The sequence below is a fragment of the Ambystoma mexicanum genome, chromosome 3q (genome assembly GCF_040938575.1).
Source record: "Ambystoma mexicanum isolate Mex_15411 chromosome 3q, UKY_AmexF1_1, whole genome shotgun sequence".
Lineage (NCBI taxonomy): Eukaryota > Metazoa > Chordata > Amphibia > Caudata > Ambystomatidae > Ambystoma > Ambystoma mexicanum.
The window spans coordinates 761,438,493-761,455,225 of record NC_090926.1 but is presented as its reverse complement, the minus strand read 5'-3'; the positions used below and the strand labels follow the sequence as shown (position 1 = coordinate 761,455,225).

The window sequence follows — 16,733 nt, the reverse complement described above, 5'->3', positions numbered from 1 at the left end:
CCTTCAGGCGCCAAAGATGCCAAGAAGTCAAAGTGGGGCGCTGTCAATGTCTCAATAGAAGGCCCCTTCCTCCCCCTGTTTGACGTAAAAGCGTTATAGTCAGTGATGGCAATGAAGGGCTGAGTCCACGTGGGGCCGCTTCTGAGCGTCCCCCTCCCCAGGCCTGAAAGTCGTGACTGTTGAATGTGGTGCCCGGCTGAGCAACTGTCCATTTGAATTCCAGTGCAGTCGCGGGAGCCGCACAAAGGGCCTTGAATGGGTCTGGGGCCTGCACAATGAGGTGGGGGTTCTCTATTGAAAGACGCCCCTCCCCTGAGGCCTGTCTGTGGGGTGCCCCTCATGTTCTCTGATACCCCGTTTGCAAGCTCTGCCTCCCTCGCCCCCTCCGTCTCTCCAGTCATAACTTAGACCTGACAGTTCCCGAGAGTCTGCTCCGGGTCTGCACCATGCGGCCCCCCACTGCCCCGGAGGAGACGACACGACCAAAGGTCCCGCGCCGCCCGGCCGGGCCCAGGGTAAGTGCGCAACAGTATTCCGTGCCCTTGCTTTCATGGAATGCCGCCCGCAGACAGAGCTGTGATGTGCGAGCAAATCTTTCATTTCCTGTAAAACATTAACCCACATCTTTTGGTTCAACTGTCCTAAGAGCTGGGGATACTCCTTCCTTTCTTCCTGTCTGCGGTCTCTCCCCTTCTAGGCCCTGGTTCTATCTTCCCTCACATATATGCCCCCCTGTCCTCCTCCCACCCTCACACTGCCTCTCCACCTTGGTCATTTGCCAAGCCCGCCTCGGCTTGTAATCGCCTCGCTTGGACGCCCTGTACGTGCTGCAGGTGTAATAACATCTCTCACAAGTTTGCATCGGTGTGGCTAGTTTATAAAGACCGGGGACGCAGGCAATTCTCCTAGCTCTGAGGTAGGTTTGTGAACTCCAGGGTCTCATCTGTAAACATTGGCAATTAGGGTTTACCCATCGCTTCAACACTCGGAGCCCTCCCTGTATGCACACTGCTTCTGCCTCTGAAATCTAGTCTTGCAAAGGAGATAATCAATCAGAATACACCCTACCTCTGAACTGTAAACATTGAGGAGTGTTGTTTACACATTGTTTCCCTGCTGTTTCATTTGCAAATATGAACTTACCTCTTTCCCCAGAGCATGGTTTGCAAACATTGTCGAGTAGTGTATACTCTGCTTCTGTCCCTAGAGTGTGGTCTGTAAATAATGTGGATCAGTCTGTACGCCACCGTGTCTCTGTATCTAGTGCCCAGTCTGTAAACATTGAAGCCTGGTCTGGGCAAGGTGATTCTACGTCTTGTCTCTGTATCTAGTGCCGGGTCTGTAAACATTGAAGCCTGGTCTGGGCAAGGTGATTCTATGCCTCGTCTCTGTATCTAGTGCCCGGTCTGTAAACATTGAAGCCTGGTCTGGGCAAGGTGATTCTGTCTCTACTGTCTGGCCTGTGCTGTTTGGTATCTGTTAGTACACACTGCTGATGTAATTGGATCTTGTCTGTACGTTATAGGGATCAGTTCGTGCTGTTTCTGTATCTGGGGTCCTGTTTGTAGGCATTGAAGCCTGGTGTGCACACAATGATACTGTCCCTGCGGTCTGGTCTGTATCTATTGATATATTTTGCTGCACACTACTAATGTCCTTGGAGACTGGTCAGTAAACAATGGGTAAACATTAGAGATCAGTCTGCACATGCTGCTTGCAACCATGGAGTATGATTTGGAAACATTTACATTAATCTGTGCACTCTGCTGTAAACATTAAAAATCATTAGTACACAATGCTTCTATCACTTTAGTCCGAACTGTAAACATTGTACAGCTCTTGAGTCAGGAGTGTATGCATTAAATATTGCTCTGTACACATGGATATCATACCAGTTTGTACACGCTGCATCTATCGTTGTAATCCTGTCTGAACACTTTGAAAACCGCCGTTTCTATCTCTAACACCTATTATGTAAACCCTAGGTTCCACATTTCTGCATGATACATTTAACCCTTAATTGTGAGGTATGACCACTGGAATCAAAGAGTATTTGCTGCTTTCATACCTGGAGCCTAGCCTGTGAACATTGGAATTCGTCTGCTTGTGCAACTGGAAACTGATCTGTAAACATCTAACCCTTAAGTATGGTCGGTGAGCACTGGAATCACTGTGTAGATGCTGTTTGTATATCTGGAGGCATGCATGTATGCAAACATTGATGAGCAGTTTCTGTACAATTTGTCTGTCTCTAGGATTTGGTCTGTGAATATTGTGTCCGTTTTGGGGCTGGTCTACAAAAACCAAGGGTGGGTTTGCTACGTGCTACTTTCTTCCTCTGGGGATCAGGAGGGACACTTAGCTTCTGTATTTGCAATCTGATGGGTAGGCATTGGGGACAGGCTGGTCCACAGTACCGTTGTCCCTGCAGTCTGCACAGTAATCGCTGGGATTAGTCTGCCCACACTGATTCTGTCCATTGGGCCTAATTTACAAACACGGGGGCTCACTCTGTACACACTGTTTCTATCCCCAAATTCTGTTTTTCAAACATTAGAATCAGTCTGTATGCATAGCATTTTTACCCAGGGGCACTGGTCTGTAAACATGAAAGATCAACATTAATGTACTGTTTCTGTTCCCGCAGTCTGGTATTTAAACATTGTGGCTCTTTGTGTACATGTTGCTTATGTCCCTGTAGCCGAGTGTATGTTGCTTCTATATCTGGAATATACTCTGTAACCATGGTGAATCGTTCTGTTTGCATGGCTTCTCTTACTATAGTGTGGTATGTAAAATTCAGCACTACGTTTACCCCTGAATTCTGATCTGTTGTGCACCACCTGTATACACTGCTTACAGTCATGCTACCTGCGAGCAAACATTAGGAATCAGCCTGAATGCACTGTTTTTAGACTTGGAATTTAGTCAGTAAATTCGGAGAGTAATGCTATAAATGGTGCTTCCATACGACGAAAGGTCTGGTCCATGACCACTATGTTGCTTCTATCCTGTGAGCTGTGTGTGTAAACCATGGAAAGCATCTATAAACTTTTGGTATCACATTTTACACTTTAGCTGTCCACAGTATAGGTTTAGTCTAATATGAGAACTATTGACAATTGACTCAGATACACTACTTTGTTCCATGGAGACTGGTTTGTAAAGGCTGATTATGAGTCCATACACACTGCTTCTGTTCCTTGAGCGTGGTCTTTAAATATTGATGATCAAACTTTACACAATGCTTCAAAACGTGATGTCTGCTTTTGAAAACACTGGAATATATCTCTATGTACTGCTTACGTTGCCATGGTCTGGTCTTTTAACATTGAGAATTGGTCTAAAAACACTACCTATCGCACAGGAGTCTGGTCCGTAAAGTTGAGGAATAAGTGTGCAGGTGTTGCTAGTATACTACGAGTGTGTTTTGTAAACATTGCATTTGGTGTCTACATGTTGCATGCGTACTTGAAGTCTTTTCTGTAAACGTTTGGGATCCGTCTGTGCACACTGCTTCGGTTATCTACCCAGTAAACATAGCTTGAAAATCAGGCCATAGAGTGAACCAACTAACAGTAATTAATTTCTTAATTATGGCATCTTTGTGCCAAAAGCCTTGAAGGATTTGTTTGCCCTTTGATCAATTGCTTTACTTCCAATGCAACAGCACAGACGAAACATACCCTAGTAACGAAGATCTCTGAAAACAATTGTGAGTCTCTGCTAAAGGCGAGAATGAAACAAGAATGGGAGGATGGGTAGGTATCATAACCCTTGCCCCTGGCCCTCACTGGCAAGTCAGCCTTCCAGTTAGGGCCAGGTCAAAGGCCTTAAAACCTCATCCAAGACTCTCTTGGAGTCAGTCCTTGCGCCTTTGGCGCCAGGCTCATAACCATGAAGAAGACCAACATTAGAATGGGACTATTTAACTTGGGGACGGGAGGATCAGCCAACATGGAGGCACACACATAGCTCAGTTACAAGGAACTGAACTATGCGGTCTAGTCTTTTGGGTGTGGCAGGCCTGGGACTACTTTACCTGTACTACTTTGGGTGTGGCAGGCCTGGGACTATTTTACCTGGACTGCTTTACCTGAGACTATTTAAACCACACCCAAACAGCAGAACATGCTTTGTGTTATTCTGCTGTGGGCAGCGTAATGCTCACCGTGTCCAGTTCTTTGACGCCAGCTTACCTGAAACCAAGGACCTGCAGAGAGAGAAAGAACACTACGAAACTTACCTGGAACAGTATCCTGTCTTCAATCCATCGCTGACTTCAGTTCCACTCACCTGAAGGTACGAACTCCATCATCCGGCACCGCATGTATTCTGGAATACTATAACCTGGAAGAGGAGAAAGAAAGACAGCATTAGTAAGCGTTTACTTATGTTTCCTCCTGAATGAAGAAAGCCACGCAATTCTTACCTGGATAGTCATCTCCGGGTCAGTATCATTGATGGAACATTACGGCGCTCAGCAAGGAACATCGCAACCTGCAAGGAGAGAAAAGACACAGGTTAGCAATATAAAAGGCGAAACAGCGCCGCGCATCGTGCATTACTCACCGGACAGTATCGCGCACACCGCGCTTTCGCCTACCGGCCCATGCTCATCTTCAAGCTGTATGACAACACCAAAATACCTTTCCATGCCTAAAAGGAAAGAAGCAGGACATTATTATTCAAACTAAGAGGAACATAAGAACTGCATATAAAGACTGTAAATCAGCAAACCTACAGAGTCGCAGCAGGCCTGGATTCCCACAGGGGGGCTTGCACCAGTGAAGTAACTTTGTCGCTGCTCGCCCCCCACATCTACGCGCCCCTGCCACGTGGAGCAGGACGGAGAATCCACCTTTTACAATATTAGCGTGAGGAGAAGGACCAAGGGGGAGGAAGGAGTTGAGGCCAAGGGAGGTGGGAAAACATAAAGACCATCTGGTATTGAATCCAGCTCTCCTATATTACAGACCCATCATTAACCAGAGGCCTTACCAAGAGACCGGGAGAGGGGTCGAGAGTGCAAATCATCCAACCGGGCTGTGTCGCGTCCCCGTGGATACCAGGTGAGCGTAACAGAACACAAAGCCTCAATAATATTATCCACCTGGGCGTCATGGAGACTTCAGAGACTGACCAGTTAGTTCAGTTGTTGGGACAATTAGGCGCTGAAGTACATTCAGCCAGGCAAGAAACCAACGCTCTTAGGAGGGATTTGATTGTTACTAAGGATCGTACTGACAAAATAAGTAGACAATTGCTCCAATCACAGGCAGGACAGACCCCATTGCCTGGTAACATTCTGCCAGCACCTGTACCAACTTCTTCCACCAATCCAGTACAAATAACCCTTCCTGGGGCAGTTCCTTTAGCTCCACCTGAACGATTTACAGGGGACCCCAAGAAGTACGCAACGTTCATGAACCAGTGTCGTCTTCATTTCCTTTGCAGAACTGGGGCTTTTCCTAACGACCAAGCGCGGGTTGCTTTTATCTTGTCATATCTGAGTGGCAGTGCTGCGGATTGGTCGGTACCATTGGTAAGTCAGGATAACCCGTTGTTACATGACTTTGGGGGTTTCCAGATGGAAATGGAAAAACACTTTGCTCGGCATACCCAAGGCCAAGCATTAGACAACAAACTTTTGCCACTCTGTCAAGGAAGTGAAGACTTGCTAACATATATAGCAATATTAAACAGACTAGTCGTTGAAGCTGGGTGGCCTGAGGAAAAAAGGACCACACTATTTCATCGGGGTCTACAAGGGGAACTAAAGGATGTCCTTGCTCAAGTGGTTAACCCACCTAAAGACTGTGGAGAATTCATCAACCTTGTGGTGCAATTAGATCACAGATTACAAGACCGAAAAGCAGACCGGATAAGGTTAGACACTCGAGCTGTGTATGTCGGTCAAAGGTTAATGTTCCACGTACATTGGAAAACACGGTAGAACCCATGCAAATCGGAGGTGTACATGCCCCTTTAACTAAAACTGAAAGAGACAAGAGAAGGCAACAGCAATTATGCTTATATTGCAGAAAATCAGCCCATTTCCTCAAGAATGTCCAGTGAAACCACCAAGGAGATCTGTTGGAGCCACAGAGAAGGAAGATAATAACAAGGAGTCGGAAAACTACCAAGCCCGGCAAGAGTAGAAGTCTGCTTGTCGAGAGAGAAGGATGACCCACAGACCTCACACTTTGCATTACCAGTAATTTTGATCAATCACCAACAACCGTCTCGGATGCATGCTGTCGAAGCATACATAGACAGCGGAGGAGTTGGGAATTATGTAGCCTAAGATCTGGCCGCAGAGGTGGGGTTTCTCTTATGCTTTAAGTCGACTACTGAAAAACTAACTACTGCTGATGGGACAGAAATAGCTTCCGGACCAGTAACCCAATGTACAGCAGCACTAACCCTACTGTGCCAGGATGGACACCGATAATCTATTGCATTCGATCTCATCAAAGCTCCTCAGATTCAACTAATCTTAGGGATGCCATGGTTGGTAGCTCACAACCCTCTAATAGATTGGCGTGCCAAGAAGTTGGCCTTTTCTGATGATTGTGCTCGCACCTGTTATTACCAAGAAAAGGGGAAAACAGACTTATGTAGTCTGCTACTCCCAGTACGGCGGCGATTGTACTAGGTGTGACTAGTACTCTACCAATTGAATACCAAGATTTTCAAGACGTGTTCCAGAAAGAAAAAGCCAATACTCTACCACCGCACAGGCCCTACAATTGTCAGATCGACCTCATACCTGGTGCGCAAATTCCTCGTGGTCGAATCTATGCACTTACTGAACCAGAAAACCTCCATTTGAAATCTTATCTTGATCAGTACCTGGCAAATGGATTTCTCCGCCCATCTAAATCACCAGCAGCCAGTCCCTTATTCTTCGTACCAAAGAATCCTCCCTTCTTTGCTACGAAGAATAAGGGACTTGAGGACTTGCATCGACTATCGCGCATTAAACCAGATCACAGTAAAAAACCGTTATCCACTGCCCCTTATTCCCGAATTATTGGATCAAGTCAAAGACGCCCAAATATATACCAAACTGGACTTTAGGGGGGCGTACCATCTTGTTCGAGTGAAGAAAGGAGACAAATGGAAACCCGCCTTTCGTACCAAATATGGCCTGTATGAATACCAGGTAATGCTTTTGGACTTTGCAACGCTCCTGCTGCATTCCAGTACTTTATGAATTATGTTTTGCTGGAGTTAATTGACGTTTGCGCCCTGGTTTACATTGATGACATCTTAGTGTATTCTGCTACAAAATAAGACCATGTCAGGCATGTCCGGTCCATCCTTATTAAACTCCGCCAACATAAACTGTATGCTATACTCGAAAAAATGCTTTTTTCATGTCACTGAAGTGGAGTTCCTCGGTTTTATCCTCACACCAAAAGGTATCAGAATGGATAGGCACAAGGTAGATGCCATTCTTAACTGGCCGTCACCAACTTAATTTAAAGGAATCCAGAGTATGTTGGGCTTTGCAAACTTTTACCGCCGATTCATCCCAGATTTTTCCCAAATAGTGCATCCAATTACATCACTATTGAGAAAAAACAATAAAAAGTTCCATTGGACCGAAGAAGCACAGAAGGTCCAGTGAAACCACCAAGGAGAACTGTTGGAGCCACAGAGAAGGAAGATAATAATAAGGAGTCGGAAAACTACCAAACCCGGCAAGCGTAGAGGTCCGCTTGTCGAGCGAGAAGGATGACCCACAGACCTCACACTTTGCATTACCAGTAATTTTGATCAATCACCAACAACCGTCTCGGATGCATGCTGTCGAAGCATACATAGACAGCAGAGCAGTTGGGAATTATGTAGACCAAGATCTGGCCGCAGAGATGGGGTTTCCCTTATGCTTTAAGTCGACTACTGAAAAAGTTACTACTGCTGATGGGACAGAAATAGCTTCCGGACCAGTAACCCAATGTACAGCAGCACTAACCCTACTGTGCCAGGATGGACACCGAGAATCTGTTGCATTCGATCTCATCAAAGCTCCTCAGATTCAACTAATCTTAGGCATGCCATGGTTGGTAGCTCACAACCCACAAGAAGCAGAGAAGGCCCTTCAAGAACTTAAGAAAAAATTCACTTCTGCTCCAGTTCTATGGCATCCTCGCCCAGACCTCCCTTATATAGTTGAAACAGATGCCTCTAGCATGGCTATGGGATCTGTTCTCTCACAAAGGGACCCAGGAACTGGCCGGTTACACCCTGTGGCCTTCTGGTCATGAAAATTCTCACCTCCCGAACTCAACTATGCTATCACAGACAAAGAACTCTTGGCTATAAAATCAGCTTTCAAGGCATGTCAACACTATCTCCTTGGTGCTAGACATACTCTCACGGTCATAACTGATCATCGAAACCTGCAATACCTAAAAACAGCAAAGGCTCAATCAACCCGTCAACTGTGGTGGGCTCTTTTCTTCGCTGAATATGACTATGTGATCACCTACTGGCCAGGAGTCCGAAATGGAAAGGCTGATGCCTTGTCCCGCATGGGTGTTGATGAAAAGGTATATATAACTCCATAGCCAGTAGCCATCATTCCAGAAGACAAACTCCTGGGTCTTACGACAACATTGACACAGGGTGAACTCCAAAACAAGATCCAACTCTTAATGGATCCCACTTTCTCACAAGAGTGGTGCACTCAAGGAGAACATTACACCATTAAAGACCAGTTACCATATTTTAGGAACCGTCTGTACTTGTCAAGTAAAGATTTACAAGAGCAGGTTATTTCGGGTTATCACGACTCCCTGATTGAAGGTCATCCTGGAATTGCCAAAACTCTAGCTAAAGTAAAACAAAACTATTGGTGGCCCACATGGCGTAAAGACATCATACAATGTATCCAATCTTGCGGTGTGTGCGCACAAAACAAGTGCCAAAAGCAGAAACCAGCTTCATCTTCTCCTACCAATGGAAATTCCTCCCGCACCATGGCACACACTGTCCCTTGATTTCATTACATATATACCTCCCAGTCAAGGATTCAACACCATCTTAGTAGTTGTAGACTTTTTCTCTAAAATGGCACACTTTATTCCTTTTAAGGGTCTTCCAAATGCATCCAATTTAGCAAAAGTATTCCTGGAGGTAATCATACGGCTACATGGCTTTCCATCAGTCTTGATCTCAGATCGAGGTAGCCAGTTCGTATCCAACTTCTGGAGGAAATGCTGTTCAGTGGCCCAAATTGACATTCGACTATCCACAAGTCACCCTCCTCAAACAGATGGCCAAACAGAAAGAACAAACCAAACCGTCGAGCAATACTACGTTAAGTGGAAAGAAATTGGAAGGACTTGTTATGGATAGCTGAATATGCCTATAATAATTCATTACACACCAGCACTGGACAAACCCCTTTCTACACTATATATGGTAGACATCCACGTACTTCAGAATTGGATCTACCAACCCCTTTGGAAATGCCAGCGGTTAAAACCCTACATACGGCTATTTCCCAGGCCTTCAAAGAAGCAGCAGAACATTTACTCCAAGCCAAGAACAGCCAAAAGAAATTCGCTGACCAACATCGTAGTAAAGCCCCCGACTATCAAATTGGAGACAAGGTCTGGTTAGCATCAAAATATGTGCCCATAAAAGGGACTCTGACCTTTCGTCCCCGTTATCCGGGACCTTATTCTATTGAATCCATAATAAATCCAGTGGCAGTTAAATTAGCCCTACCACCCACTATGCAGATTCATCCTGTGTTTCACGTATCACTCCTGAAACCGGTACAACCCGGTACTCGGGTTACAACACCACCAAAACCAGTATTAGTTGATGGAGAACCGGAGTTTGAAGTAAAGGATATCCTAGAATCAAAATACACCAGATCCAAACTATACTACTTAGTTGATTGGAAGGGATACGGCCCTCAAGACAGATCATGGGAACCTAGTGAATACATCCATGCACCTCGCTTAATTAAAACGTTCCATCAGAATTACCCAGCCAAACCAGGACCAGGCAGAAGTGCCACCGTGCGAGGGGCCTTGGGGGGGGAGTGCTGTCATGACCCTTGCCCCTGGCCCTCATTGGCAAGTCAGCCTTCCAGTTAGGGCCAGATCAAAGGCCTTAAAACCTCATCCAAGACTCTCTTGGAGTCAGTCTTGGCGCCCTTCGGCGCCAGGCTCATAACCATCAAGAAGACCAACATTAGAATGGGACTATTTACTTGGGACTATTTAACTTGGGGGGGTTCAGCCAACATGGAGGCACACACATAGCTCAGTTACAAGGCACTGAACTATGCAGTCTAGTCTTTTGGGTGTGGCAGGCCTGGGACTACTTTACCTGGACTACTTTGGGTGTGGCAGGCCTAGGACTATTTTACCTGGACTACCTTACCTGAGACTATTTAAACCACACCCAAACAGCAGAACATGCTTTGTGTTATTCTGCTGTGGGCAGCGTAACACTCACCGTGACCAGTTCTTCGATGCCAGCTTACCTGAAACCAAGGACCTGCATAGAGAGAAAGAACACTATGAAACTTACCTGAAACAGTATCCTGTCTTCAATCCATTGCTGACTTCAGTTCCACTCACCTGAAGGTACGAACTCCATCATCCGACACCGCATGCATCCTGGAATACTATAACCTGGAAAGAGGAGAAAGAAAGACAGCATTAGTAAGCGTTTACGCATGTTTCCTCCCAAATGAAGAAAGCCACACAATTCTTACCTGGATAGTCATCTCCTGGTCAGTATCATTGCTGGAACATTACGGCGCTCGGCTAGGAATATTGCAACCTGCAAGGAGAACAAAGACACAGGTTAACAATATAAAAGGCGAAACAGCGCCGCGCATCGTGCATTACTCACCGGACAGTATTGCGCACACCGTGCTTTTGCCTACCGGCCCATGCTCATCTTCAAACTGCATGACAACACCAAAATACCTTTCCATACCTAAAAGGAAAGAAGCAGGACATTATTATTCGAACTAAGAGGAACATAAGAACTGCATATAAAGACTGTAAAGCAGCAAACCTACGGAGTCGCAGCAGGCCTGGATTCCCACAGGGGGGCTTGCACCAGTGAAGTAACTTGGTCGCTGCTCGCCCTCCACATCTACGCGCCCCTGCCACGAGGAGCAGGACAGAGAATCCACCTTTTACAATATTAATGTGAGGAGAAGGCCCAAGCAGGAGGAAGGAGTTGAGGCCAAGGGAGGTGGAAAACATAAAGACAATCTGGTATTGAATCCAGCTCTCCTATATTGCAGACCCATCTTTAACCAGAGGCCTTACCAAGGGACCGGGAGCGGGTTCGAGAGTGCAAATCATCCAACCAGGGCTGGGTGGCGTCCCCGTGGATACCAGGTGAGCATAACAGTTGGGGTGCTATGCATAGGCAAAATAGATATGCGTTGTCTCCAGTGTGCTACTTCTTTAATAATAATTTAATATTGGTTTAGTGCAGCAATACTATCTGCTGGAAATTATCTGCTATTATTTCCAAAATTAGAAAAATGAAATTATAAGTGTGGATGTGAATTGCGCAAATTGCCATTGGAATTAATTCAGATTAGACTTGGTGACAGTTGGGTTGATATTGGACTTTCATTTCTTTAATAATGTCAATGATGATTTTCTTAAATTCATTTTTTTGACACTCTATAGTTTTCATCCTCAAATAATGTTTTACTTCTTTGATTATCCACAATTTTCGTCATCATCCTCAAAATTAGTGTATATAATTTTATTTTGTATTCCACAATCTTTATAATGACAAATCTCATCATCCATCTGAGATTATGTTGTATTTATCATGACAATTCAAAATCCTAATCCTCTTTGACAATTCAAAATCTTCATCCTCTACACGTGTTTCACCACTTTTATGGCTCATCAGGAGGATAAATGCACCTAATTAAAAACATATATATAATGCCTTAATATGTGAACTTTATAAGTAGAGTTAATGCTTTGGTGAATAAAATGTTGCTTTATATCAAAAACCATTGATTGTATAACAACTAACCTGATTTGTTTTCTATAATTCTTACATGGGTCTTCAATTATTTATGGCTTCATTTTCATGTTTCTATTAGGTTTCTTTTTTTAGCAGGGCTTCGGCAATTGACATGGTATATTTTATTCGGTTTAAGAGGAGGGATACTTTATCAATGCATTTAAAAATTAATGCTCTTTATATGATATAATGCCTTGTATATTAAGATTGCAATATGCCCTCGAATAATTGTCTTAATCTTACCTTGCTAGCCTTGGAATTGAGCTTTTAACATTTTTAAGTCCCCCTCTCCATATATGTGAGCCTTATTTGCACTACTTTTAGGACACCAAATTCTCATTGCAGCAGTTATGTTATACAAGCTGCATTACGTAATGCGTAATGTATTACGTATGAATGTGATGCTATCATATTTAATGACATTAGCCATGTTCTAGACAAATGTAATGATACAGAATATCATGAACAATTAGATTTAAACTTTATTGTTATAAAAATACTTGACTTGTGCATTCTATAACTGCTCTGAACTCCACTTTAGGAATGTTGGTCTTTTTTTCTTTTCTTTCAAAATAGATGCTCAACTGTGTATTAGTTATGAACGGTAAGTACAATTTGTGGGTTCGATATAGGATCTGTGCGCTAATGACCACTCTAGATTTGAAAACTGATTAATGTACTGGGCCGGCAGCGAACACCCTATTCCCCAAACCCACCCACTAGGGTTTGTAAATTGAGAAGAGAGAATCAAAACATTTTGGGAACGGCGTCTCACGCTCAGGAAATTGTGTCACTAAACATATGGTATTCTTCAAAATGGTCCGATTGGTATACAAAAGACAAGTAGATCCACTTGTGTGTAGGGTTTATTTCATAGTGTACACAGCTGACACGTGTTTTGACCTTGTGGTCATTCTCAAGGCCTGTTTCCGGTGTTTAAAGTTTCATAACCTTAATGGACTGTGTTATCCTTTAGACAACAATATTATTGTTGAGTGATGAAGTTAATGTGGGGCTGCGTGGACTGAAAGATCAAAGCCTGTCTCATCTGAGATCAGGTTATGCTTCTCAGCCGCGACATTCATCAAGCCAAAGTCGTTGGAGGGTTTGAGCCCTAAGATATAACTCTTTGCCTATTATAGGTGATAGAGAATCCTTCTAACAATGATCTCATGCTGGATTTGGAGTATTGAATTGATGTTTGGCATCTACAAACTGACATAGATGCTTGATGAATGGCCGCCTTGCATGGGAATCCAACAAAAAGCATTGGCTGTAGTAAACAATCTGGAAATACTCATGGACAACAGTTTTTCACTGGAACCCCAAGTCAACGCTATAGCAAATTAATGCTTCTACTTCCTGAGGCTACTTTGAGGGATACACATCTATTTCTCCTTCCCAGTCTCCTGCCCTGGCTATTCAACTCTGAAAGGATTAACATAAAACAGGCCCCACCAGTGATACCAACAGGGACCCAAGTAACCCAATGACAGTACAAATTCCGGAACCAACAATTAAACAAACACAACATGCCAACTACTAACCCTCCCCGCTCCTGATTCCTCTCCAGCATATCCCACACTTACCTCACATGATCTAATGGATCAACATAATCTCACAAACACGCACAACCCACACATCCAACATAAAACTAACTGGTTCAAAGAAACATCTCAACCACTGGACGGTGCCCTTCCAGACACAATAACCCCAGTGCGCACAATCCAAACACACCTAGAAAGCAGACATGTACAAGACGCCAGTTCCTCCTGGTTCTACAAGCACCAACAGAAAAGCATAACCTCTATCATACTCCCTCTTCCCTTACTAATCTACCCAACCCACTTTCTTGCAGAACCATATGAGCACCTGGAGACCATGCTAATGGTAACAGTGCGTGGTATAAGACAACTTAACATAACATAACATAGCATTGTGATTTAAGGGGAGGAAGGATAGCTCAGGGGCAACGGGTTTGTCTTGGAAGCAAGACAACGTGACGCAATACAGGTGCGAATACCGATCCCGCTCTTAGAAACCACTTGCTGGTATTAAGCACTTTATGCATGAACAATAAATAAATAAAAAATAAGGTGATCTGTAACATTTTAATAAGCATTTCATTATGCTAAAAAAGCAATGGATCTTGATTTACAAAATGGCTTAATAATGGAAATACCTTTCTCATGCTCAATGCTGATGTAAAGAGATGTTAAGTCTAGTGCCACAAATCTATACATTTCTTGCCATTCTATGTGATCCAGTTGTTGTATTACGTCTTTAGAGACAGTGATTGAGCTAAGAGATTCAAAACTATGTCAATATGTTCAGATGCTAGCTCTGTTAATGAGCCAATGTCATTTATTAGTGGTCTACAGGAAGGAAATATTTCATATTCTTTATGGTTTTTGGGAATAAAATTAATTGTGGCTATGATTGGATGTCTTACCAATAGATAGTTATATTCATTGTCACCTAATAAGCTTGATTGGTGACATTCTTTTAAAGTTTCAAGCCAATTTTCTTTAATTTCATCTATTTGGTTGCTTTGTAACTTTTGACAGCACTGTGCATCATCCTCTCTATTCATAATTAATATTTTACCACCTTTGTCCGATTGATGATTACATTATCATTTGCACACATCTTAAGAGTTGATTTTCTTGCTTGTTTAATTTATACTTAATTTGTCTTTTTTTAAATGTTTAGACTGTGTTGAATTTTTCTGAAGTCTTCCGTAACCAAATCATTCGATTTTCTTGAGGCAAGCAAGGAATACATTTTGACTTTAGTTTATGTTCACTGCTTTCTTACCATCTCTTGATATATTGAGATCTTAAGTGAAACTGGCTATTGTTCTTCTTTTTCATTCAAGTTGAGTAAAGTAAGCATATCTTCTACAAATGTTACTAACATTTCAGAGATAGTTGTTTTCTTGGTTTTTCCTGAAAAATCTGGTTGGTCTTGGGTGCATAAATACATTCACAAGCAATTATCTAAAATCAAAGCCTTATTAAAAAAACACTGGCATATTATTGCCTCTTGACCATACAAATTAAAAGCACAATTGTTTCCTTTTGAAAATAGCAAAAACATCAAATAATCGTGGTGAGGACTTACATTGAACAATGATCATTATTTTTTTTTAAACGCCTTAAGTCTGATTTTTCTAAAAATGTTGAATAATTCTATTTCCATATCAACCATTTTGAGAGTGAATGCAAGTACACAAGAAAGTGTTTTGTTTAAAACATTGACCATGTCCCTAGTCAAAGTTATCCCTTCAAGGTTGAAATTTGGCGGTAACTCTACCGCTGGTATGTTCTATGTCGTGTTTGAAATACTCCTGGTTCTTCCTGGTTGGGGGTTACTGGTGTTGACCACCTCCCCTCTTTCTGCTTCGATGTCTGCCTTTATCTAAAAAAAGGTCTATATTGTCCTCTCTGTATTACATTTTATGGAGTATAGAGTGCATCTTCCTGACTTGAAGAGCCACCCATCTATGGTTAGTGGTTTCTAGGATAAGTATCATTCTGGATTTTGGTAAAGTAATCACTTGCTAAGTATGGGTAACATTTTTTTTAGAGAACCCAGAAGTATCTGTGCCTCTGTTTTAAATGTATTGATTAACAGATTGATAGATGCTATTTTGTCTTTTGCATCAGTGATAGCCTTGTTTGATAAGAAATTAATTTTCTCTGGAGCTGTTCTAGTGTCAATTTGCTTTTTGTCTGTGCTGTAATGATGGTTAATGTCATTAAGTCTCTTCTGCATTTAGTATCAATATAACTAAAACTGTTTTTATGCTCATCATCTTCTAGGAACAATACCGCAGGAATGTTTACTTGTAAACCTGTTGGAATGGTGTCAGCCTTTTATTGTTTATTTAGGAAGTGTGCATGCAGTTCAGTGCAGAACAGTTTTTTCATCGGTTTAGTTAGGGTATCAACATTTATTTTGCCTTCACCTGTAGACCCTGTGGATAAATTGTCAAATAGAGACTAAACATGTTTTAACCTGTTCTTCTGTATAGCTGAGTACTTATTTTTCAGCCATGTTCATAAATAAAGATGCCCAAAAAGGAGAACGGCAGAATGAATCAGATCCTTGATAAAATATGCTGTCGCAGTAAACATAGAAGAATGAAGATATTTTTCTCCCATATGAGGATTACTAGTGCTATGTTACCTTTATGGAATCTACCCCCAAATGCTCTTAAGTGATGGAGGAGCTCATTGAAACATGAAAAAGGTTTCACTTGAGTGGAATGAACTAAAGTACATATGGCAAAAGGACACTGGAAGAGTCTCTATTTTGACCTTTGATCGAACCCGATGCGGCAAAGAGGGCCCCTATTCCATGCTGCCTCGCTGTTATTGGAGCCCAGAAGTTGCGGAAATGCCAGGAGGCCGTGCCCCCCATCAGGGGGAAGAGGAAGAGGAGGAGTACAAACCCTGTAGCGAGTCGCCCTGATGGCAAAGCCAGCTGGGGTAAAGTGTGCCACTGTTCCGTGCTGTTCGGGGCTTGGTGGGGACAACGAGCATTGAGAAAGAGTCCCTGGCATTATTACAGTAAGTGGCGTGCTGTTGAGCTCCGGCCTATGGATTGTTCTTCTTGATTATTTTCCACTGCAAAGGGGTAAAGGGAGTAGAGGAAAAAGATACATTAAATGTGATCAGTGTACTATTCAA

General features: G+C 43.1%; 1 protein-coding gene across 1 annotated transcript in view; it reads left to right on the top strand.

The window, feature by feature from the left end:
* Positions 1–418: 418 nt before the first annotated feature.
* ITGB4 (integrin subunit beta 4) overlaps positions 419–16,733 on the top strand; it is a 436,088-nt gene continuing 419,773 nt past the window's right edge. The window contains exon 1 of the mRNA XM_069654756.1: positions 419–515. The gene's annotated coding sequence lies outside the window, so the exon portion shown is untranslated. The remainder of the gene's footprint in view (positions 516–16,733) is intronic.